At 47.8% G+C, this 26,458-nt stretch overlaps 2 non-coding genes across 2 annotated transcripts; both read right to left on the reverse strand.

Annotated features, from left to right (window-relative positions):
* Nucleotides 1-4,224: 4,224 nt before the first annotated feature.
* Nucleotides 4,225-4,296, reverse strand: TRNAC-GCA (transfer RNA cysteine (anticodon GCA)). The gene has a single exon. It is a non-coding gene; the product is annotated as a tRNA-Cys (tRNA).
* Nucleotides 4,297-10,212: 5,916 nt separating this feature from the next.
* On the reverse strand, nt 10,213-10,284 carry TRNAC-GCA (transfer RNA cysteine (anticodon GCA)). The gene has a single exon. It is a non-coding gene; the product is annotated as a tRNA-Cys (tRNA).
* Nucleotides 10,285-26,458: the final 16,174 nt, after the last annotated feature.

Raw genomic sequence — 26,458 nt, forward strand, 5'->3', positions numbered from 1 at the left:
TTTCACTATACCCAGAAGCAGAAATTTAATTAGTCACCTCAGGACTCCCCCAGCCATCACCCCCCTATCCAGTGTCACACCTGAGTTATGAAAGGGCTTTCCCAGTATCACAGTGCTGGAGATGGGTGGGATCTGGTCCTCCATCTCGTCTGGACCACGCTGTGACCTTCTGATCCCACCCTGGTCCTCGCGGCATCTCCTCCCAGGTTCCCTGGCTCTCCCAGCCACACCCAGGCAACCTCCCCCAACTTCCGCAAGCACAGAGTGGGTGCCGATCTTTATTCCCCTAATCCCCCAGCACCCACACTGTTGGCATTTGAAAACGGAGCACTGACAACTTGCCTTCCACACGGTCATCCCTCCCCTGTGTTGTTAAGATATAAGGTTTACCCAGTTGGGTGGGGGGGTGGTGGTGGGACGGGGTGTGGCTGGGGGTGAGGTGGGGAGAGCAGCCTTCAAGGACAGGAAACCTGGCTTATGAGCTCTGTTAAGACCCAGCTTCCTAACAGCTCTCCGTCTCCCCTCCATGACCCTGTTACTCTCCATTCTTCCCAGATGGCTCTGGGTCTTCCTAGGAGGATATGGTACTAAACGTTTTCCATGAGTCATTACCTTTTGTCTTTGAGCCAACCCCATGACATAGGTATTCAGCAAGTCCTCTCCTTGAGAACCATCAAGTTGCAAGCTTTCAGAGATGTGAGCCTGCACTGTCATCCAATCACATCAGCTGCGGGCGACACTGCAGCTCGCCCTCCGTCTCCAACTGCAGCTGATCCTTCAGCTCTACCATCTCCCACGTCTTCTTCCTCCTCCAGTCAGTCACTCTTCTTGCCTGTTCACTCAGTGCCAGCCCCCGTATCCCAGCTGTTGTCCTGGACTACTGTACTTTTCAAAGAACTGTACTATAAGATTAAAAATGGTTTTTTTTGGTGTGTGTGCACTTGTTATGCATTACTTATGTGAAAAGTATTATAAACCTATTAGAGTACAGTACTACATAGCTAACTGTGTTAGCCGGGTACCTAGGCTAGACTTATTGAACTTACGAACTAATTGGACTTACGAATGCACTCTCAGAATAGAACTCACTCAATTCATATGCAAGGGACTTACTGTAATTATTATCCCTGATTTACAGATAAAGAAATAAAAATTTAGAGGAATTCAGTAACCCAGATAGTCTAACTCCAGAACTAAAGCGGGTGACCATATTGAAAGAATTCTCTCTAAAACACAGACTGAATTGGGTATCTGCTTGGCAGTGCTAGGTAAAACATCAGCCAATTCCTTACTGTTTGACTTCCTTCTAGAATATTTGGGAGATAACAGCTCATCACCCACTGCGTTGGGCCGTTAGGTTGTTATACCCGCTGATCAAGACAGAGGTCACTGTTCGTGACAAACCCAGTCTGCAAAAATCACTCTGGGCCCCCTTCTCATAGACAGACCTCTGGGGGCAGCTGACGGCCAGTCCCACCACTGCCTGCTGACTCTAGTTTCTCTTTCCTCTTCGAGTGTTAGGGGTATCATCATCCTGAATAGTGGGGCATTCTAGAACTAGAGGTAAGCACTTCCCCCAGTCTCTGGGTAAGATGAGCTGTGGGGGGAACCCTTGAGAACAGGGCCCACCCGGCCTGCAGCAGCGGCACAGATGCTCTCCCAGGTGTCACACCTCTGTCACCTCACGTGTGCTGCTGGTGATGCCACTGAGGCCGCTCAGCAGCCAGAAACCGCAGTGACTTGTTCAAGGGGAACTAAGATCCTGCGGGGAATCTTAGGGGAATAAAGCCCCCCCGCCCCAAACCAAAAGCTCTTTAAAAAAGAAAGAGATTAACTGGTGTGTTGAGGTGTAGTTAACTGCATTTTAAATTCCCCCATCAAACATTCATCTCATCATTTTGATAGGCTCTGGGGACACTGGCTTATGACCATTGCCTCCTTAGGAGTTGTGAGTGGTTCTATTCCAATCCTCTACCTTTATTAGCTTAAATTCTTTTATAAAGAAGACTTTTTTTTTATTAACTCGTTAGTTCTGTTGGAATATAGTTCACATAGAAGAGGTAAAACATGCTTGATTCTTCCCTTTATGAGTTTTCAGGACACTGAATTGACGCCTTCACCATCTCCAGATTTGACAGAGAGGGCTCCAGTAGTCTTTGAGCATTCCCTTGTTTTATCATGAGTGTGAACCAATGTGTATGTGTGTTTGTGTGTGAGCAGACCAAATGAAATTGTCAGACTGGGTGGGATGCCCTGGAAAAGCCTTTAAAAACTTTTACCAGAAACAATTTTTTTTCTTACATTTTTTTAGCCACGCCACATATGGGATCTTAGTCTCCCCACCAAGGACTGAACCCTCTGCCCCTGCATTGGAAGGGTAGAGTCTTAACCACTGGACCACCGGCAAAATCCCAAAGAGAAGACTTTAAATAGAAATCAAGGCCAGTCATGGAGAGTGATTTGTGTGCAAGGTGGAAAGGCTCAAAAGCTTGATGCACGGTGCAGGGAGATGGGACTCACTGGAGAATGGCTGGTTGGAGCCTCCCAAGATGAGAAGGGACCATTGGAGGAGGCTGACTTCTAACAGCACACGGAGTCTTTAGGAAGAATTCCTGCAGAACCAGGAAGGGCCCTGCAAAGGTCCTGGGCTTGGCCCTGAGGGAGTGTGGCCCTGGAGGTGCTGCTTGCCTCAAAATGAGCACGCCTGGGCTCGGGGTGGACCTCTGCGCAGACTCTGGATTCTGGCAAAATGCATCAGAAAGGGGAAGGATATTCAAACTACCCGTGCTGGATTCCCCACCAATCTTAGTGGGTGAGACCTCATTTACTTTGATTATTTTAAAATACTAAATTGTATCTTAAAAATATAAATATGAACTCACAGAATTCATATGCTACAATGTTCAAAAGATATGAAAACTTATGCAGCTGGAAGCAACCAAAAGTCCTTCAGCAGTTAAAAAGTCCTTATTGAATGGATAAATGAACCGTGCTACATAGGACAATGGAATAGCATTCAACACTAAAAAAGAAATGAGTTCTCAAGCCGAGGAAAGAGCTGGAGGGAACTTTCACGCATATTACTAAGTAAAGGAGGTCCATCTGAAAGGCCACAGTAATACTGTACAATATTCAGGAAAAGGCAAACTATGGAGTCAGTAAAAGGATCAGTGGTTGCCTGGGATTTGGGGGCATAGAGGGAGATATACAGGTAGAGCACAGAGGATTTTCAGGGCAGTGAAAACACTCTGCATTATACTGTAATGATGCATGTGTGTGTGTTCTCAGAGTGCTACAGTCCTGTCTGACTCTTTGTGACCCTGTGGACTGTAACCCCCAGGCTCCCCTGTCCATGGGATTCTCCAGGCAAGAATACTGGAGGGGGCTGCCATTTCCCTCTCCAGGAGCTCTTCTCAACCCAGGGATCGAACCCACATCTCTTGAATCTCCTGCATTGGCAAATGGATTCTTTACCACTGTGCCACCTGGGAAGCCCATAGTGATGGATACGTTTGTCCAAACCCATAGAATGGACAACACCAAGAGGGAACCCTGATGTAAATGATGGGCTTGGTGACTATGCTGTGTCGCTGTATGTTCGTCCACTGTAACAAATGTCCTGTTCTGGTGGGGGATGTTGATAATGCGAGAGGTTATCCATATGTAGGGGCAGGGGATATGTGGGAAATCTCTGTATGTTCCTCTCAATTTTGCTGAGAACGTGACACTGAAAAAAAAATCTGAAGAATACATTTAAAGATTAAAATGAACAAAAAGAGTACGCAGTGAAAATTCTCCCTCTCTCATCTAACAAGACTCTCTACAAGCATCCCTGGGGAGCCTGTGTTAACATTTTTTTATGTTCTCTTCCAGATAGTCTGCACCTGTCAGTAAGGAATGCACAGTCTCTCCTTGGCTGTATTTATAAACACAAACGATAGCATAACAATCCTATGTTATTGCCTCTCGCTTTTCTCATCTAATTTAATTTTGTGTAAATCATGGCATTGCTTACCTGGGAAATTTCTTTTTCTAGGACTCAAACCAGCCCGCAGTGCTATGGGGAATATAGTCTCAAGTAAGGATGAAGGGTGGGATGGGGGGTGGACGGTGGATAATTCCAGGCAATAATGAAGGAAAGCTTCCATACCCTCAGCCTTGCTGGTTACGCAGGAGAGGGTGCGCTACCACAAGGCCCAGCAAAGGGAAATTTGGGATAATTATAGAGGGCACCCGGATTTGAACAGGGGACCTCTTGATCTGCAGTCAAATGCTCTACCTCTGAGCTATACCCCCTGCTGGAAAAGTTAGCTCCTCACAACTTCTCACTTTGGTGAGACACCTGTGACAGCTGTAATAATTCTAAGACCTGAGGTTTACTGAGCATTTATAATGTGCTAGATAAACTGTTCTAAATTTTTATACACTGTATATACTTTTTTATTTTTTTACAATATATAGTTTTAAAAATTATTGTGGTAGTGAGTGCTATCTCCACCACCACCCTCTTTATAGGTAACAATGACACAAAGAATTGAAGCAACTTGTTTGGAGAGTCCCATGGACAGAGGAACCTGGCGGGCTACAGTCCGTAGGGTCACAAAGAGTGGGACATGAATGAAGCAACTACACACATGCCCCAAATCACAAAGCTTAAGCTCAGTTGGTAAAGAATCCGCCCGCAATGCGGGAGACCTGGGTTCGATCCCTGGGTTGGGAAGATCCTCTGGAGAAGGGAAAGGCTACCTCAGCTGCCCTGAAGGGTGAATTTCAGGGCCTTGGTGCCTCGAGGCCGAGCTGCCTCCCTGCTCTGTGAACCCAGCAAATGCTCCCCATTTTATAACGGAGTTTTAGGGAACAGACCTAACCAGTGCCTTGAAATGACCCACCTGGAGCTTCTGGAAGTCAGATGGCTTGAACTGAAGTTTCCTAAATTTCTGAATGAATTAACTTTTTTACAAGTAACACTTTCACATGGCACAGAATTGAAAATGTATGAAATAGGAGCTTCCCTGGCAGTCCAGTGGGTAAGACTCCATGCTTCCACTACAGAGGGCACGGGTTTGATCCCTGGATGGGGAACTAAGATCCCGCATGCCACACAACCAAATAACAATAATAAACTAAAAAATAAAATGTACAAAATAGCATCCAGACAAAAATCAAGACTCCATTCCATCCCAGTCTTCCAGCCACCACATAGCCATTTTACTGGTTTCTTGTTGCATGTGCACCTTTGAAAGGGAACATTTTCTCTTAGTACCCCAGGGTTAGCTTAATTTTCGTTTATTGTACTGCTTGTATCTGTACATACATGTATATACACAGCTAGTTATAAATGCTTCAAACTCACAGTTTTATACACTTTTAAGACAAAACAATTTTAGAAGATCAATACAAACAAAATCACAAACCCAGGAACATTCAAGTTAACAGCAATTTGAATAGCAGATGAAATCATTTTGCTAGAAGAGGCTCTTTGCAATGTGCTTGTGAAGCTGCTCATGCCTAGAGACGCAGCGGTCCCCCAGCTCCTCTGCTAACTGCCTCTATTAACACGCCCGCTGACTCTCAAGGCTCATTTCTCATAGGCTAAAGCTGTTACCAAACTCAGGGTTGGCTGCCCACTGCTCAAAAGCCAATTATCAAGAGGCAAGCGTCAGTAGAAAGGAAGTATGTTTTAATCAGAAAAACTGGAAGTCTGGTGGATTCATTAGAAGGTGGACTCATGTCCCTGAGACTGGCGCCGAACTATCTGCTCATCCCTGACAGTCTGTAAAGGGGGAAAAAGCGGGAAGAATCTCAGTGAATCATGGAGGCAGGAGGTTGGGTTGCGTGTCCTCCTCCTTTGTGTGTAACTCTCTCTCCAGGTGTTCTCCTGCCCATCCGATCTGCCTGCGGGATTGCTAATGGGGTTGTGGGGGTAGAGGACTAGTCATCTTTTAATTCTTCTTTTAATCTAGGAGAAGAATCAACAGGTTAGGCAAGGCATGGAGAGCACAAGTCAGGAGCTAGGTTCAACGGCTTCGTGATCTCATTCCGACGAGGAGGTTTTTACAAGGTTAAGCAGTCGGGGATTTCCCTGGTGGTCCAGTGGTTAAGAATCACATGCCCACTGAAGGGGACACAGGTTCAATTCCTGATCAGGAACCAAGATTCTGCATGCTGTGGGCAAAAAAGTAAATAATTCTTAAAAAAAAAAAGTTAGAGGGGGACAGAAATGGGCAAAGAGGGAAGGGGCACAAGAGCTGCTTTCAAAGCCGGCCTCTGATCTTCAGTCATGTGTTACAGCGAGGCGTGGTGACAGGGCATGGCAGCTCACTCCGGTGTTCTTGCCTGGAGACTCCCATGGACAGAGGAGCCTGGGGGTTACAGGCCATGGGGTCACAAAGAGTCAGACACGACTGAGCAACTGAGCACATGGTGACAACGTGATCAACTTGAGCGCATGCATCACACTGGGCTTTGATTATAAAACGGCCCTGCAAACAAGCCACCGTGTGCCTGTATCAAGACAGTTAAGGCTGTTATTAAAATGTGAGTAGAAACTTTGAAAGAATCGTAGGGAAACTCAAACCACTGAGAAGCCCTAGTCTGCGGTCCCCTTCATGCCCGGGCATGTCCGGGCTACCCACAGTGTCAGGACGAGGCCCCAGAGGTTTTGACTTCTGCTCCAGAATCTTGTCAAGCCTCCCTCTCTTTCATGAATCCCACCCCTCTTCCAACCTCTCCACCAGCCAGCGAGAGGAGCCCTTCTGAGGAGCACCCACATCCCAGGGGACACGAACTGGTAAGCTGAGAAACTATATCAGTCTGGTTAGATGGGGCCGCTTAAGTCTGTCCCTGGGGATGGTCCTGCTTTCGGGTCTGCTGTCTCAGCATCCAGTTCATGGAATCAAAATGAAGCTTTGGAAGTTCATTTTGTCCAAGGTGAAGTACCTGGCATCGTGAAGGCGGCTATAAACTCCATTTACGAGCTCAGCAGGACTTCCCTAGTGGCCCAGTGGTGAAGACTCTGCCCCCACCAATGCTGGGGGCCCAGGTTCAATCCCTGGTCCATTAGGAAAAAACAAAAAAAAAAACGGGGGCGGGGGAATGAATTCAATAGAAGATAGAACTTTGTTTTTGCTATAATAATAAAAGAAGGCAAGTTTTAAAGCCCAGGATTTTAATGTAAACAATGTTCTTAGCAGGGATGCTGTCAGTAAGTTCTAAGCAAATGAAGCAGAAATGTTGCGGGCACGGTGGGGCACACATAATTCAAAAGTGCATCCAAACGGGCTGTGATATTCTACCAATTCATATAAAAGCTGAATTGTTTTTAAGTTTTTAAAAAACTAAATTGTTTTTGTGACATGGCCGATTTAATACAAGAAAAGATTTCTTGATGGCTGCATGTGGGTGTGTGTGCTTCAGTGGTGTCTGACTCTGCAACCCCGTGAACTGTAGCCCAATAGGCTCCTCTGTCCAAGGGATTCTCCAGGCAAAGATACTGGAGTGGGTTGCCATTTCCTCCTACACAGGATCTTCCCAACTCAGGGATCAAACTCAAACCTGAATCTCATATGTCTCCTGCATCAGCTGGTGGATTCTTTACCATCTGCCACCTGAGGAAGCAGCAGTATGTGTAAGAAAGTACAAATAGCTACTGAACTGACCTGTATCGTAGGTCTACCAGTATAGTATCTTAGACACATCTGTCCCCAATAGCACTAAGATTTTAGAAGTGTTTGAGCCTTTGAAGAACTACTTTGTGAATTAACCCAAGTGTCCTGCAATGGTATTGGTATTGGTATTAAACCTTTTTTTTTTCTTTGTAAAAATAGGCACCCAGAATTGTGTTTTGCACAAACCTCCACTGGTGGCTCAGATGGTAAAGAACCTGCCTGTAATGCAGGAGACCCAGGTTTGATCCCTGGGTCAGGAAGATCCCCTGGAGAAGGGAATGGCAACCCACTCTAGTATTCTTGTCTGGAGAATCCCATGGACAAGAAAAGCCTGGTGGGCTACAGTCCATAGGGTCCCAAAGAGTCAGATATGACTAAACGACTAACACACTACACTTATACAAACCTGTTGGAAATCCTTAATCAAAGTTTTCAACAAATGTGTGCCCCAGAACTTCAGCTTTTGAAACCTTTAGAGAGTTGCAATAAACGAAAATAAAATTTGCAAACAGAAAGACATTGAGACGTAGTCTTGCAAAAGCAAGAGAGAAACTGAACACATTAAACAATGAAAGTTCACATGGTATACAAGATTTAATTCTGAATTTCTAAAATTGTGCTTGCATAGTCTGAAAAGAATCTTTGGCTGACGTTCTTCATTTCAATTGAATACATTTACATTCTGTACCTGAAGGGAATGAAATTTTCAAAGCTTGGGACTTTACAACATCTAAATTTGGTGAAATATTCAGGAGAATCATACTCATTTCAAGAGCTCTGTCTTACAAATATTTTGGTAGAAGAAATGTACTTTGAGGGACTTGCCTGGCTGTTCAGTGGTTAAGACTCTCTGTGCTTCCAATGCAGGGGACGAAGTTTCAATCCCTGGTTTGGGAAATAAGATCCCACATGCCACATGATGTGGCCATTAATTAAAAAAATTAAAGAAATGTACTTTGAAGGGAAGCAAAAACACAAGAAAGACCTGTGAAATTTTGTGGCTAAAATGTTTATACACTGCAATATAAGAAAATTGCAACTGGGTACTTTTAAAAGTGTTTAATATTTTTTAAAATTTTCTTTTGTGTTTTGGCTATACACCATGTAGCATGTCTGGTTATAACTCCCCAACCAAGGATTGAACCTGTGACCCAGGCTTTGGGAGCATAGCATCTTGACCATGAGACTACCGGGGAAGTCTCTGAGAATATTTTTCAATTAGCCTACTTTGCTCTGAGCTTACCAGTTACTCCAGCACCTGAATCAGAAGTATTTTTATTAAACATACTTGGTCTGCAGAAAAAAGACAATTGAAAGAGGCTGTCCAGGGACCTGGAAACCTATGGGTCTCCTATGTATCCCCAGAGTTGCCTTGGACCCCAGTCTTACATCTGTCCTGTGGGGAGCAGCCCTCCCTGCTCCTGGCTAACTTCCCTCGTGATGATCAGGAAGGTGGGGCGATGGCTCCTCCCTGGGGCTCTTTCCATCCATCCCACCCTGGGGAGCAAGAGGAGCCTCCTAGGACCCTGACCAGCACCTGGCTCCCCATTTCCTTGAAAACGGCAAGAAGCCAGCAAGGTTCCCCGTGCTGCAGAGCTGCCCCCAGTCCACAGGCGGCTGGTCCAGATGAGGACCTTAAGAGGACATTGCAGCCAGATTTCAAGGATTTACCTCATTTATAAATTTTTATATTGGTCATATGCTGAAATGATAATGTTTTGGATATACTGGATTTTAAAATGTGGACGGTTGGGGCATTCCTTGGTGGCCCAGTGGTTAGGACTTCGCACTTTCAGAGTGCGGGGGTTTGCTCCCTGGTTGGGGAACGAAGATCCCACAAGCTGCAGAGCACTCCCCCTCCACAAAAGGAGATTCATTTTGCTGATGTCGTTTTACTTTATTTTTATGAAAACATTTCCCCCAGTTTTAATGAGATATAATTGACATACAATGTAATATCAAAGGTGTACAACATGATTTGATACATGTATATATTGACAACTGATCACCACAATAAGTCTAGTTAACATCAGGCACCTCACATAGTTACATTCCTCCCTTGTTATAAGAACTTTCAAGGTCTACTCTCTTAGCAACTTTCAAATATACAATAAAATATTGTTAATACAGCGACTATAGTCACCATGCTGTACATTGCTCCTCAAGACTTATTTATCTAATTCTGTACCTTTTGACCCCCTTCACCCATTTTCCCTTTTTTTCTTTAAATATTTAAGGGGGCTACTAGTAAATGTAAATTCAGATATGTAGCTTGCATTCTGTTCCTGGAGGGAGCACTGGTGGAGACCTTGGCCTTGGGAAAACCAACCTGGCTGGTGGACTGAGAGGACTGGATTGACTGTCATCCCCAAATCCTGATCTTGCAGGTCTCCTGTGGGGATGAAAGGACAGTGCAAAGACAGGAAGGAATCTCTCTTCAGAAGTGGGTGTTGTTTTCAGGGTAGAGGGGTTGCTTGAACTACAGGGAGAGTTACAGGGACCCAAGGAAGGTCGACTATGCCAAACTCCAAAATGGAGCATCAGAAGGGGGCACCCGGATTTGAACCGGGGACCTCTTGATCTGCAGTCAAATGCTCTACCCTTGAGCTACACCCCCCGCTGTTATACGGCAGTCTCAACTCACACCTTTATGCTGCTGTAGCTACATCTGGACCCTGCCAACCTCCGCAGCCCCCGCCATGGGCTCCAACACCCATGGTCATTCCCGACTGGTCCTCCTGCTCTGAAATCCAACCGGTCTTCCTCTTCAGGTTGGTGGGAAGATCGATTCGGTCACAGTCTTCAGCCCACACCCGGAAGTGCAGAGGTGGAGGACTTCTCACCCAGAAGCGCAGAGTTTGAGGCCCTCTGACCCAGAAGCGCAGAGGTTGAGGCCCTCTCGGGTTACCAGGAGAAAACGCAGGTGGCTCGGAACTCTCCCACACTGCCAAACCCGGGTCCGAGCCCGGCCCGCCTTGTTCGTCCTGCTCTATCTGCCCTTTGCCTTCGGTCTCGTCCTCGGTCTCCTCTTCTTCGCTGCCTATCTTTCCTCTTCCCACCGCCCTCCAAGCCCCTCAGGGCTCTGCTCTCCTAACCGCCAGACCTCGGCTAGTCCTCCTTCCTCCAGCCCAATCAAGCAGTGCCCTTTTTTCAAACTCCTTCCTTAAGAAGTAATCGGAAGACCAGGCCTAATAAATACAAGACAGACCATTTATTTCCAAAAATGAAATAGGGAGCAAAGAAAATTGTGAGTATAACTGGAGCGCCACTGGAGGACTTTTCCATTGTAATTATTAGAACATCTAAGAACACCTGACACCCGGACCCGGGAAAACATTACAAACGTGATGAAAGATCGTCGCAAGTGCCTGAGCAGTGATGACGGTCACAACAACCCTCTGACGCAGGGCTGTGATCCGTACCCCGGCGGCGGAGCGGAGGAACCCGAGGCGCCGGGATGTGCAGAAAGCAGTCCAAGGAGACGTGATTAGTAAGCCGGATGCAAACTCAGGCTGCCTGGCGCTGGAGCCCACACACTTAACCCCGTGCTTTACAGCCCAGAGTTAGAGCAGTCTTGAATTCAGACGGGAAAGGAAAGGTTATTTACATAAATGAAACTGGGAGAGTTTAATTAGCTATTTGGGAAAAATAATTAAAGTAGCAACGCACCTTCCTTTTGTACATCAAAACACAGCCCAGGAGGATTAAAGCATTGTGTATAACAAAACCAAACATATAGGAGAAGAGAATATAAATGAATACCTAACTAATGTCTGAACAGCAGGGAAGGTATGGAAGAAATTCCAACAGAAAATATCAGTAGTTTTGGCTACATAAACATGAAGAGTTTAGGAATATGAACAAAACTGGGAGATTAATGGCAAGTTGGGAAAATATTTTTGTAATTTATCACAAACTATTGTAAATAAATTAATGTGTAAAGGGCCCACTTAGGCCATCAGTGCACTGATGGTGCGTGTTCAGTTGTGTCTGACTCTTTGTGACTCCCTGGGCTGTGGCCTGCCAGGCTCCTCAGTCCCTGTAAGTTTTCCAGGCAATAATACAAGAGCAGATTGCTATCTCCTACTGCAAGGGATCTTCCTGACTGAGGGATTGAACTTGTAACTTCTGGAAGTGTCCTGTAAGTCTGCTGCACTGCAGGCAGTTTCTTTACCACTGTGCCACCTAGGCTTCCTTTCAGTGAATCACGGTAGATCTCAGACCAAAGAAATGCAAATTAAAATTAACGTTTACCACCTATCAAATGAGGAAAAAATTAAAAGATGGGCTTGATAAAGGACAGAAATGGTATGGACCTAACAGAAGCAAAAGATATTAAAAAGAGGTGGCAAGAATACACAGAAGAACTGTACAAAAAAGATCTTCACGACCCAGATAATCATGATGATGTGATCACTCATCTAGAGCCAGACATCTTGGAAAGTGAAGTCAAGTGGGCCTTAGAAAGCGTCACTACGAACAAAGCTAGTGGAGGTGCTGGAATTCCAGTTGAGCTGTTTCAAATCCTGAAAGATGATGCTGTGAAAGTGCTGCACTCAATATGCCAGCAAATTTGGAAAACTCAGCAGTGGCCACAGGACTGGAAAAGGTCAGTTTTCATTCCAATTCCAAAGAAAGGAAATGCAAAAGAATGCTCAAACTACCGCACAATTGCACTCATCTCACATGCTAGTAAAGTAATGCTCAAAATTCTCCAAGCCAGGCTTCAGCAATACGTGAACTGTGAACTCCCTGCTGTTCAAGCTGGTTTTCGAAAAGGCAGAAGAACCAGAGATCAAATTGCCAACATCCACTGGATCAGGGAAAAAGCAAGAGAGTTCCAGAAAAACATCTATTTCTGCTTGATTGACTATGCCAAAGCCTTTGACTGTGTGGATCACAAGAAACTGTGGAAATTCTTCAAGAGATGGGAATACCAGACCACCTGACCTGCCTCTTGAGAAATCTGTATGCAGGTCCGGAAGCAACAGTTAGAACTGGACATGGAACAACAGACTGGTTCCAAATAGGAAAAGGACTATGTCAAGGTTGTATATCGTCACCCTGCTTATTTAACTTCTATGCAGAGTACATCATGAGAAACACTGGACTGGAAGAAACACAAGCTGGAGTCAAGATTGCCGGGAGAAATATCAATAACCTCAGATATGCAGATGACCCCCCCCCTTATGGCAGAAAGTGAAGAGGAGCTAAAAGGCCTCTTGATGAAAGTAAAAGAGGAGAGTGAAAAAGTTGGCTTAAAGCTCAACATTCAGAAAACGAAGATCATGGCATCTGGTCCCATCACTTCATGGGAAATAGATGGGGAAACAGTGGAAACAGTGTCAGACTTTATTTTGGGGGGCTCCAAAATCACTGCAGATGGTGATTGCAGCCAGGAAATTAAAAGACACTTACTCCTTGGAAGAAAAGTTATGACCAACCTAGACAACATATTGAAAAGCAGAGACATTACTTTGCCGACTAAGGTCCGTCTAGTCAAGGCTATGGTTTCTCCAGTGGTCATGTATGGATGTGAGAGTTGGACTGTGAAGAAGGCTGAGTGCTGAAGAATTGATGCTTTTGAAATGTGGTGTTGGAGAAGACTCTTGAGAGTCCCTTGGACTGCAAGGAGATCCAACCAGTCCATTCTGAAGGAGATCAACCCTGGGATTTCTTTGGAAGGAATGATGCTGAAGCTGAAACTCCAATACTTTGGCTACCTCATGAGAAGAGTTGACTCATTGGAAAAGACTCTGGTGCTGGGAGGGATTGGGGGCAGGAGGAGAAGGGGACGACTGAGGATGAGATGGCTAGATGGCATCACGGACTCGATGGAAGTGAGTCTGGGTGAACTCTGGGAGATGGTGATGAACAGGGAGGCCTGGCGTGCTACAATTCATGGGGTCGCAAAGAGTCAGACACGACTGAGTGAACTGAACAGAACTAGTAGTATAAATTGGGACTGTAATTGGTATACAATCTTTCTTGAGGGGAACAGCAGTGTCAAACCAGAGATTAAAATAATTAATTCCCTTTGACTTGGTAGTAATTTCCTTTGTTGGACTCCATCCTTAGAAAACTCTGAAATATGAACAAATGTTGGCTCAAGATATATAAGACCCCGTAAGTGTTATTTAAAATATTTAAGCAAATAAAATAGAAACTGATATGCCCAATACTAAAGAGGTAGTTAAGTGAGGTATGCGATATCTCCATGATCAAAAACTATTGGGACTTCCCTGGCAGTCCAGTGGTTAGGACTTGACACTGCAGGGGGCACCGGTTCACTCGCTAGTTGGGGAACTAAGATACCACAAGCTATTTAAATTTCATATAGTTCACAATAACGCATAAATTACACGCTGTCCTGTTTCTCAGTCCTGACCATATTAGAATCTGTGTGTGTGTGTGCACACGCTCAGTCGCTTGGTCACGTCCAGCTCTTTTGTTCATGGAAATTTTCAGGCAAGAACACTGGAGTAAGTTGCCACTTCCTATGCAAGGGGATCTTCCTGACCCAGGTGACAAACCTGTGACTCTTGCATCTCCTGCATTGGCAGGTGGATTCTTTACCACTAGCCACCTGGGAAGCACCATTAGAATCTCTGAGGGAGGTTTAAAAAACCCCAATGCAAGGAAGAAGGGAGCAGCTCAGTTGAGTGAATGACAAGGTCACTGATATTTTTAAAGCCAGGGGATTGTGTGTTAAATGACAGAGAGCGTTATCTCAAATGTAAAAATATTTTCAGTAATGTTTTATTTTCATAAACTACCTAGAAATGTAAAAAATATTTTTTTTTTCTTTTAAGGACATGGAAATATTTCTGAATCCAAGTCAGGGCCTCTTAATCTATACTCAAATGCCCTTCTCAGGCCACAGCCTTAAAAGACCAGTCCCTCCTCCTGACCTCTTCTCCCGCCTAGTCATTCCCGAGACTCCATCAAGCAGGTACTTTCCATGGCTTCTCGGGAAGCAAACCTACCTTCTGAGATGCCCAAGTCCATGGACCTGCTGGCATCACGGTTCCTCTTGCTGATGCATTTAAATTTGCATCGTTCATTCCATGGCATAAAGATGAGGACTAAAAGCAGGGGGGATTATGGCTGATTTTAAAACTTTCATCTTCCATCATTCATACTTTCTACATCCTCCAAATTTTCTGCAATATAATGTATTACTTTCAAAATCAGAAAAGAAAAACGAATTTAAGTATATTCCCTTCCAGTAATTGCAAACAATACCATTTGCTATGATATAATTAATCAATAATTGCTTTAAGACAAAACATCTGGATACTAATTTGGGAAATATGCATTATAATTTACATATAACACACTAAAGCTTTGATAAGGAATAATTATGTCCATTTTGCAGATGAGGACACACTCTCAGAAAATTTCCAAGACACTCATTTTCAAGACCTCTTGGTCCAAGTTCCAGGCTGTTAACCATACTTCTTCCATCCTTTTGTAGCAAAGGTTGGGTAACTGAAAGAACAGGAGGGTTGAATCAGCCTCTGTAATCACCTCCGGGGATCTGAAACAGTTACCACCACATCTGCCCTCTGGTCCCCCTCCATGTTAGGCTGGATGTCAATATAAAATATTGATAAAGGCTCGATATGTTGAGTGTTTACTACTTTGGTGGGACTGCACGTACCTCTTCTAATCCTCCCTTTGAGGTAGGTACAATTATTTTCTCCTATAAAGTAACTCAGATTATTTTGTAGACGGAAAAACAGATACTGGAGGGGTTAACTGTCATTTGGTCATTCAACAAACACTTGGGAAGCACCCATGGTGTTCTGGGTTCTAATCTGGCACTGAGGGCTCAGCAGCGAACAGGCAAACAAAGTCCTTGACTTCATGGAGCTTATATCCGGAGAGGTTAGAATGACAAACAGGAAAACAAACAAATGAACAAAATCATTTCCGATACTGAAAATATTGTAGGAAAATAAAGCAGGTGGATGTGATGGAAGATGACAGGGTGGGGCGGTAGTGAGATGGGGTCATCAGGAAGTGACGATTGGAGCTGAAGTCTGAATGGTAAGAAGCCAGGGTGTAGAAATTTGGATGCAGAGCACTCTGGGCTGTGGGTAGAGACCACCAAGGCCCTAAGGAGGGAGCTGGCTTGGCAGGATGGATGGAGGAATGTAAACAGTATAAAGGGACAAGACAGAAGGCATCGAGGTGGGGTAGGGGCAGCCTACAGAGGTCTTGTAAGTTTTGACGGGGTCGGAGTGGAGCCTGCACTGAATGCAGGTCTGTCTCCCTTTGGGTCCAGGGGCCCCTGCCTCGGAGACCTTCCTGATGGGCTCTTCAGTGGGCCCGACATGGGGCCTGTCCGATTGAGACAGGCTCCCCAGCTCAGTCTGTAAGCACCTATGGCCACGCGTTTCAGTCTGTTCGTGTTCACCCAGGCGGCCTGGTTCCTGCTGGCACCGGGGCGACTTTCTGGAGGAGCAGGCCCACGGGAGAACGACACGCTGTGACTCATGCACTTCCTCAGATGCCCTTGTGATGAGCGCCGGGAGCCCGAAAAACAGAACAGGGCAACCCTTGTCTGTGCAGCTTGAGAGAGCTTTCCCGAGGCAGTGACATCTTCAGAACACCCTGCAGGCGGAGGGGACGTGAGGTGGACATCGGCGGTCCAGGATGGGCGAGGGGGTGGGGGCTGAGCCAGGGGAATGGAGAGGAGGCAGGACGCTGGAGTGCGGGAGGAGGGGACGGCCTCTTGGGGGTTGGGCAGCGTCCCCTCAAACCCTTGTCCTTTTAGGAACCTGGGATGTGGCACTCCTTGGAAATAGGGTCCTTGCAGATAGTTAAGTAGGATGAAGTCGTACAGGATCCAGGTGAGTTGTTTATCTAACATGATGACTGTCCTTATACAAAGAGACACAGAACTAGAGACACACGGGAACGCCAGGTGAGGACAGACGCCAGAGTGATGTGTCCACAGGCCCAGGACACGGTGGGTTGCCCACAGTGAAGGGAGGACTGAGGCGTGGAACAGTCTCCCTCAGAGCCTCCAGGAAGAACCAACCCTCATATCACCTGACCTTGATTTGGGACTTTTTTAGCCAATAAATTTCTGTCGTGTGAAGCCACTCAGTTTCTGGTACTTTGCTACACAGCCCTAGGAAACAGGATTCCCAACCTAGTGCTCGAGAGGCAGGCAGGGTCCTGATGGAATTCTGGATTTCACTCACAGAGCCAAGAGAGGACCTGCACTTTTAAAGGCTTCCTCTGGCTGCCCAGTGTTCCAGAAGCGCTGACATCCACTGAGAGTCAGCCCCTCAGTATGACCCAGGGCACGGTCTCCAAGACACTGCCTGACCCGGTCATCACTCACAGGGAACCACATGTGGCCCTTAAATGCCGGGTGATTCTCAACCCCCATCCTGCCCAAGGGACCACCTTCCCAGTTTCCCAGCTTGGCCAGCCGGTACCCTACCCAACCTTCCCTCCACCCCACAAGAAGCTGAGCCGGTGTCCCTCCTGGAGAACGGTTTGGTAACATACATCAAAAGCCTTAAAAAAAGGGGGCCAATACCCTTTGACAGGGCAATGCCAACTTTTGGAAATAACTAAACATATTGGAAAATACATCAAGAAGCAAACAAATAACCAGTCGGGGCCCATCGTCAGCTTCTCAAGGTCCGCCTCCGCCTGGTGTAAATACATCTGCCACTAGCTTAACCGACACGAGTCGGAGAAAAGTGGGCGAAACGGAGCGCAGCGCGGGACAGGGTCCGCATCTCTAATTCCCGGGTCCATTGCGGGGGCCACCCCTTCCTCCTTCGTTCCCCGCGATTTGCGGGGATTTCCTTTCCGCCCTTCTCCTCGGAGCGGCTTGGAGCCCACCGGGTGGGGCACGTCTCGGCGCTCCGCTCTCCTCAGAGCCGAGGCCTCCCCTCCGCACCCGCGGGCTCCCAACACTCGGATCTGCACAAAGAACGCGCCCCGCGACGCTCGGGCGCCCGCCGGAGCGTGGGGGGGCAGAAACACAAGAAAACCAGAGCGGCTTCGGCCCCAGGGGGCTGGTCCCCGGGCGCGCCAGGACGGCGGCGGGCCACCAGCTCGGTAGGGGAGGCCGGGCGCGCCTACGAGAAGCTCCCGCGCAGCGGACCCCGGGCTCCGGGCACGGCCCCTTCCTGGGCGCGCGACGGCGGCCCCGCGCCACCACCGAGAGGCCCCCGCGTTCCTAGAGCGGCCGCGGGCGGCCAGGTGCGGCACGGCGGCCTCCGGGCTCCGGGCTCTGGCCGGCAGGGGGCAGCACGCGCCGGCCGCCGTCCCACGTGGCGCCCGCGCCCGAGCGAGGCCCAGGGCCTGGCGGTGGCCTGCGCGCGCTCAGGGCGTTTGGACCGGCTGGTGAGCGGGGAGGGGTCGGGTCGACCGAGGAATCTGAAAAATGCAGGTCCCTAGAAATTAAGCTTACAAAATAATACACATTTATTTAGAACATAACTATATAAAGCTATAAAAAATCCAATCTTTAACTTAAAAATATATAGATAAAAAAAAAATTAAGGCCTGGCTCCATCATCCTGCGGCGTCGCTCACAGAGCCCTGGGGAGACAGACGCCGTCTGTTCCCATTTCACAGGGGCTGACTCTCAGGGCCCAGATTGATGGAACTGCGAGGCCGTAGAGAGAGGCTGAGGACGGGCGCGGCCGTACCCCTAGGGAGCCCGGCGGGCTCGGAGGGTCCCCAGGGAAGTCTTCAAGGGGCTGGGGGCCTGGGATTGGGAGAGGACTCTACACAGGGGTCCCGATGTGTGTGTGTGTGTATGTGTATGTGTGTGTGTGTGTTACGTGTTGCCCCTGGAATCGCTGCTGTCCTGTGCAAACACAGGAGTGACAATCTAACAGCTCAGCCAGCCCCGGAAAGGGGGGAGGCCTCCCTGAATGCCAGGGAGATGGCACTCCTCCATGCCCCTGCAGTCTAGCTCTGCTGCCTGCCTGCCCTTGGACTCCTTATTGGGTCGCTGGGTGACCTTCCTTGGAAAGGCAGGGCAGCCCAGAGGGATTTATGTCATCACCCTAAGCCACCCTGCGACTGGTTAAGAGGATCAGGCAGTGACCTGGGGACTCTACCTGATATTTGGGCTGAGATATCAGAGGGAAGGATAAATTTTCTGTGCCATCTTTTACAGGCTTGGATTAGCTTGAATGAGGAGATCATTTGCATCCCAACTGGACAGAAGTTCTGGGTTTTATTTGTGCATTTTACTTGTTTCTTTCCTGCACATTTTCACCTGTGTCTTATTCCCTGCTTAATTTAACAGTAGAGTGCCTCGCTTGGACCAGATGCTGGAGCCAGCATGGGGATGACCTGAAGTCTGCCCTTGAGAAGGTCGAGTACATGTAGGCTGCCCAGGGCCCATGCCAGGGACAGGACGCTCTGGAGCCCAGGATAGCCCAGAGGGGAGCCCAGGACAGCCCAGAGAAGAGAGACCTTCAAAGCACCCCCACCCCCCGCCCCGCTCCGCGCCCCGAAGTCAGGTTGTGTGTTTGAGGTCCTTGGGCTGCAACTTGTCCTGATCCTCCCTTGCCTCTGCAGTGGAAATAAGTGATGGCTGTAAAAATAACTTCTGGGATCCTTACAGCTTCTGACAGGGCTTTTCTGGACATCTGTGCTGCTATTTCCTTCAGCCTTCCAGGAATTCGTGGTGGGTGTTAGCCCGCCAGACTTCTCTGGTGAGATTTATAGAGACTCACTGCAGAACCTGATACGGACATCTGCCTGGTAACGTAGAGGTTATAGAGACTAGAGAGGTGCTGTTGCTGTTGAGTTGCTCAGACGCGTCCAAAACTCTTGTGACCCCATGGACTGTAGCCGGCTAGGCTCCTCTGCCCATGGGATTTCCCAGGCAAGAATACTGGACTGGCTTCCCATTTCCTTCTCCAGCAGAGGTGTAGGTGTACCCTAAAAGGAAGAAATCAGCTTAAACCCTGTGCCCTATCAAAGGAGTAAGCACGGAATGTGTCAATGGATACGTTAAACACACAGAGTTTGGATTGAGGCTGGGAGATACTGAAGCGAGGGAGGGGGTTGGTAGAACTTGCCGTGGGGGCATGGGGTGGGGTTTAAAGCAGCTTCCTCCTCAGAGACCCCCTCAGTGCAGCCCCCAAGGCCGGGAGGGCTGAACAGGTGGGTTTAGCAGCCCACCCCCTGCCCCCAACCCCAGCCCCTCTGCCTCCAACTATTTTACATATTTAGCTTCTGAAAATGGTTTTATTTAAACAAGGAATTCTGGGGCTAAAACCAAAAACTTGAAAACAGACAGATGACGTGCAGAAAACTTGGCTGGTCGTTACAAATTTGATGAAGATTTTGTGTCCTGACTCTGAAAGAGTTTCTAAAATATAGATTTAGTTTCTACAGAGAGAGAGGGAACACTTCCAAGCAAGCCGTTTAATTTCACAGTTGCGGAGATGGCTTCAAGTCTTCCTACTGGGTGGTAAATAAAATGAACCTCTTCTGGTACATTTACGGATGAGACTTAATACTTTCTCGTGGAGAAATAATGGGCTCATTCAATTCTGAGATAAGTTTTTATTCTCTGGGACTCAGACGTTTCCTTTACAGTAAGTAAAAAAAACAACAATGCTATTTTCATTTGGGGGGGAAAGTGTTGTAAATTAAATTTTGAAAGTTAGTTATATGACAATAACATGCTAAGGCAAGTTAATCCTTTTGGTAAAATGAACACCCAAGCATGTTTGTATGCAGTTTAGTTTATGCTTATTGCTAGACTCTGAAGAGCTGGCACAGATCTGGGCAAGAAAAATGTGTCTATTTCTTCTCAATATGTCTACCCTTTGAATTAAATATACTAGAGGTTGATGTTACTTGGATGTTGACTTGCCCTTTTAGTAGTACTATGAGACATGAGGTTTAATTTTTTCCCAAACTTATTTCAAAATGTGTCACAAACCTTTGGCTTGGTAAAGCATTGATAAATTCAAGATAAAGTGGGAAATGAGTAATAACTTTAATTGGAGATTTGTTATTATTAAATTGTTTAGGGTGTCACTTTGCAAACCAGCTTGCTGCTTTGGCTTTCGGACAAAATCAATGAGGCGATTTTCAGTGATGATAATCAATCCATGTAAGATAATACTTACCCCCATTTTTTATCTTAGGTTTTAGAATTTGTATACTTGATGCGCAGAAAATTTGACCATGGAACCGTGGTTCTTGGATCATACCTTCAGTGGGAGAAAAGCAAATGTCATGCTTCATAACCTGTTTAATTTTCTTAATTGAATTTAGCTCAAATCCAGTGAATTTCAATCCTTTGAGGGCGTAACTTTCGTATTTATGTATTCTGTAAACAAAGTATTGATTGAATGTAGTTCTTAAAAAGCTTTTATGCTTATTAGACTATACTGACTCTAGAAGGAAACAATTTATTGTCCCACCATTCATTATTTAAATAAAATTGCTAGTAAGGATAGAAATTTTTATTGGCACATTTTGTCACTAAAATTCAACTTTTCAGGAATGTCCTGGCGGTCCAGTGGTTAGGATTCCGTGCTTCCACTGCAGGGGGCCCAGGTTCAATCCCTGGCTGGGGAACTAAGATCCGGCAAGACATGTAGCACCTCCAAAAAAGAAAAAAATTAGTTTTTCCTTATCCTAAATAACGGTCAATAGTGACGCTCCTATCTTATCATCTTCAAGTTATTTTGAGAACTGGTTTGATAATTTCGCAAAGGGAAGCAGTGAATTTCATTTATCAGTTGTAGCGGAAGGAATGGTGGTGTGGACCCAAGAGGTAGCCCAAGCCCGAACCGAGTGAGTTAGGGCAGGAATTCGGTTTTATTGTAGAGCAGATGCGTGGTCCTGTGCTCATCTCCGTCACCCAACTCCTCTGACTGTCGAATGGCTTCATAGGTCCCAACGTAGAAACACACACAGAAAGGGACCCCCTCACCTGAGCAGTTAAGCCTCTTCCCGAAGTCCCCACAGAAGAGGGGAGCTTGGTCCAGAACGAGGGGGGCTGGCTTGGCGCTCAGCATCTCTGCCTTCATGTTTGGTGAGCCCGGTGCTGCTGGGCTGGCCTGGCCTGTCTGCCATGTCCTCGGGAGAGTCAGAGCTGCAATTCGAGAAAAAGGACTGTTTCGCCTTCTGTATTGAGGATCCACGAAGAAGGAACTGGGAGGCGGGCTACAGCAGCGGTTAGCAGCACCCACTCTGTGTTTAAATTCTGACCACATGACTGACCTGGGGCTAATTGCTTCACCTCTGTGAACTTCATCTGTAAGAGGGACTATGCATCTTGATTTCACGCGATGTCAAAAGAGAAAATGAAAGCGTTTACTTAGCACAGTGCCGGGAACGTGGTAGGACCCAGTGAATCATACTGATAATTACTATTAATGCCTAATAAACTCAAGGCTAGGTCTGATTTCTGACTGGAAGTTTTCACAGTAGGTCCCTTACTATCTTAGCCCTTGATTTAACTCAGTGTTTTGCTTTGTTTTTCTTCTGCCCTCCCGCCTTCCCTCTCTTTCCTTCCTTTCTTGTCTCCCTTCCTTCTTCCTTACTGTCTTTTCTTGCTTGAAAAATTATTTTAGCCTGGAGTTACCTTTGGTAGAAAGCAGAAATAGAAGGGTTAGTTGGTGTTTTAGCTAAAAACACCCATTTCAAGGAACCCAGTGAGAAGTGGTCAGCGCAGAACTGATTGCAAACCTACATTTAGAAGTCCCCACGACGCCCGGCGATAACAGTAAGAGGCTTCAGCAGCTGAAAACGCTTTCCAGAAAGCCCGAGGAGAGGCCTCGGCCTGACTCACTGTTGCCCTGGCAACAGAAGGGCCTGGAGGCCTCCGTCCTTGATCCCTTAATCTGAGGAGCCGCCACAACACCGCCCCCGGAGAGGTCCCCACAGACACCTGGCTCGTTACAGCTACCCTGCCTGGAAGGAGGGTCAGGGGAGAGATGGCGGCACGGCCCTGCCTGCCCCCGACAGCGGCCTAAAGGTCTCCGTCAGCCTTCACAGGCCTCACAGGAGAATCAGGCCGCAGTCTGCGGTGGCTTCTGAGTGCTGTCAAGGCAGCGCAGGGTCTCCTAATCCTTTTGTGTTTCTTTATGGAGCCCAGCACAATGCTCTGCACACAAGGGGTGTCTAATAAGTACGGCGTCCGTGTGCTGCCGAGCGCCCGCGCGGGTGCCAGCCCCGCGGCCGGCTCGGTCACCGCCCCCTCCTGGGTGAGCCAGCCGCAGGCAGCGACCACCCGCTCCTCCCTGTCTCCATTTCTGCAGCTGCAGACAGGGGCTCCCTGACCCTAAGGCCTTTCTGGCCCCTAAGATTATTTTTTTTACTCTCTTGCTACGTTTGTGATTTACTGTCTTGCAAACGTTCGGCACAGACCAAAATTCTGCTCGGTATACGGATCCCCTTGATTGTACCTTAAATTTTAAACTCTGAGGGTAAAATGGAGTAATTCTGAAAAGAGAGGCTCCGACTTCTCTTATAGTCCAAATAACCTCATAAAGGTTATTTGGTTACGTGGCCAAACACTTGGGCTTTGGTGCCAAGATGGCTTGAGTTCAAGTCTTGGCTCTGCCACTTGATGGCTGTGTGACTGGGCCAACCAAACCTCTCTGGGCCTCAAACACTTCGCTTAGAAAATGAGCATGTGCTCTATACATCTGAGCTACAAGGCCTTAGAAAGTACGTAAAACCTTCAAAAGTGAAAGGACTTCAGTAAATGGCCGTTATTCTCTTGGGCACACAACCCAGTGGGGCCAATGGCAACTGACAATTCAGGAATTTGAGTCTGGCTTTCTAATAAGTTAAAGGTCCTGGGGAAGTGCCATGAGGGTACTGCCACCCAGGAAGGTGGGTCCTACCCATTGCAGGTGCTGGCGTGTGGCTGAGACGTAAGCAAACCCCTCTCCATTCCCACTTCAAGACTAAGTGCAGTTGTCTGTGTGATTTAACTTGAACGTCTTTCCACCAAAGTAATTTTCTGGCTGGTGGGGAAATTGCCTTTCTCAGAGGTTCATTCTTTTAGGGCACAACACCAGTTCACTACCTGCCCAAACTTCTGCTTTTACTAAAATTAAGCTATCATTGGCTTCCCTGGTGGCTCAGACACTAAAGAGTCAGCCTGCAATGAGGGAGACCTGGGTTCGATCCCTGGGTTGGCAAGATCCCCTGGAGAAGGGAATGGCTACCCACTCCAGTATTCTTGCATAGAGAATTCCATGGACAGAGGAGCCTGGCAGGTTACAGTCTTTGGGGTCACAAAGAGTTGGACGTGACTGAGTGACTTTCACAGCCATAAACTAATCTGAAATTAGCAAACTTTCATTCAGACCTTGGGATGTGCCAGCATCTTTGCTACATATTTACTCTATTGTTATTAAGCCTCAGAACAATGGTTTAGTGTCCGAGGTTCACAGGTGAGGACAGGGTCAGTTAATTAGCTTGTTCAAGGTGACAGAGCTATCATGTTTAAATCCACTTCTGTTCAACTCCAGGGTCTGTCTATACTTATAGTGACCCCTCTGTTTGATGCTGATCTGTGGCTGCTGTCAGGCAGATGGAGAGTGGGGATCACACAGGTGTCCAGGATTCGGGAAAAGGGAGGAATGACCTGCAGTCCAGGGTGCTGGGCTGCAAGGAGGAATGAGCATGAGGAGGGGGTCTCCCAATCAGGCCTGAACAACCCAGGCACCCCCAAGGTCTCAAATTCTAAGACTTGTAAAGATTTTGAACAGCAGTGGCTTTCCGCCAAACCTCTCCAGAACACCTCTGCTCACATCTCTTCAAGGCGTCAAACATCCCTGTTTCCTCTGTCACGCTGCTCACCCCCAGCAGCAGATGGTCCGCAGACCCATCCTCTGACCACCTCCAGTTCCCCGTCATGTCTGACTCCAGACCGTCCCCATTGCAGCAGCCCCAATACCCACTTGCCCCCGTCTCTCTCCTGCTCAGCAGTCGGCAATGGCATCTGCTACTAGATCAAGTTCAAACTCCACACTCTCCAGTTCAGATCCCAGACTCCCTCCGCAACACTGTCTACCCTCAGCCAGCCCGTCTGGCTCCGTTTTCTCTTCACAAGCCCCTTCTCCAGTTCATGGATTTCATCAGGTACTGATTCCTGATTCAGCTGGGCTCACTTTCCATGCTTCAGCCATCGAGAATACCCATAGCTGGAAGGCCTTCCTTCTGCCTCAAATCTGTGAAATCCTCCAGCCCAGATCCCACCTCTGCAGGCAGAGCTGTGCTGTGTCTAGGCCGTCCCCTCCCAAGATTGGCCGTGCATTTATGACGAGCTTGGCATGTAAGTGTTTCCCGCACACAAACCTAACGACTTGTTCCTGGATCTGAATCTATTCTCCAGCCGGTTCTGCAGGTCAGGGCCCGACTGGCCGCCTCTCTAGCCCTTCACGCCAGCCAGGGCCTCTGCCCCGCCTCTGGCTTCTGGCCCTGATGTCCTCCCACCCTTTTAGAAAATTTCAGTGGAAATGAACATATCATATCCTTTCTAGCTCTTGGGCCAGCACGTCCCCTCTCTCATGCCTTACTTCATGCATCTTTATAAAGGACGGTGTTGATGACCCCCAGTGGTAAAGAACCCACCTGCCAATGCAGGAGACGCAAGAGATGTGGGTTTGATCTCTGGGTCGGGAAGATCCCCTGGAGTAGGAAATGGCAACCCACTCCAGTATTCTGGCCTAGAGAATTCCACAGACAGAGGAGCCTGGTAGGCTACAGTCCATGGAGTCGGACACAGCTGAGCGCAAATGCACGTGGCCCCTTCAAAGTCAACCTTTTCCTTCCCCTTTCTGAATGCCCTGAGAGCATCTCATCTTCTGCTCTCCGCTTCCAGACTCAAGACTCAGTCCTCTACCTTCAGCAGCTCTTGGCTTTCAGGCTCTCTGCCTTCAGAAGTCTGGCTTCCCCAGGTCCCACCGCTGAGCCGGGCACTCTGCTCGCCTCCATGAACTGTCCCTTCAAATGGCCTGAACCCTGCCAAACTCAGGAGGGGAGGGAGAGTAGATTGCTCTGTGGGCCAGTAACCAGCTTGAAGTTTCTTTCTGAGCCCCACTGGAGGAGGATTGGAATCAATACCTAGCGCAATGAGGGCGCACTGGCGCCTTTAACACGTCCAAGGAGAGCAGCTTTGATGCAACATACACATGAGAAGTGCTCTGGTGCCTTTTGTGGTTTTCCCAAATTGGCACCAGGTGCCTCTGCACCCCTTCCCTTACCCACACCCCTCCTCAGCCCCGGGCCACAGCCACACTTCCACCAGCTGCCTCGTGCTGAGGGTAGCGTCCAGCTTCTGCTGTTGGTCTCCCTGCCTCCCACCTAAGCCCCACTGTCCTCCCTTGCCCGGGCAGGGATGGTGTGCGCTGGGGGCTCCACCCTCCAGTCGGCTCATTCACATATCAGGCCTGCCTCTCCGCGCCCCCTGGGCCACCCAGTACGAGGAAGCGGCACAGAAAAGGACTCAACGGAACCTGGCCACTGACACTGGGCACACGCCCCTCGGCCACCTCCTCAACCCCTCCCCTTTTACGACCAATCAAAAACGGCAAACAGGAAACGCTCGTCTTTTAAAAATTACTCTATTATTATCAAATAGAACCACAGTATCCAAAATGTCATTATAAAGTTCTATCCCCAACTAAGTGGCCCCGCCCTGCCCCTCCGAGTGGCCGGCGGCCAAATCACGCCCCCCGTGCTGATTGGTTTCATCCATTTTATTGTCAAGGAAATGAACAGCCCAAAGGGGGTTCCCCAGGTCCGCGCTAGCCCCC

Source organism: Budorcas taxicolor, chromosome 4, assembly GCF_023091745.1.
Source record: "Budorcas taxicolor isolate Tak-1 chromosome 4, Takin1.1, whole genome shotgun sequence".
In the NCBI taxonomy this organism is placed as follows: Eukaryota; Metazoa; Chordata; class Mammalia; order Artiodactyla; family Bovidae; genus Budorcas; species Budorcas taxicolor.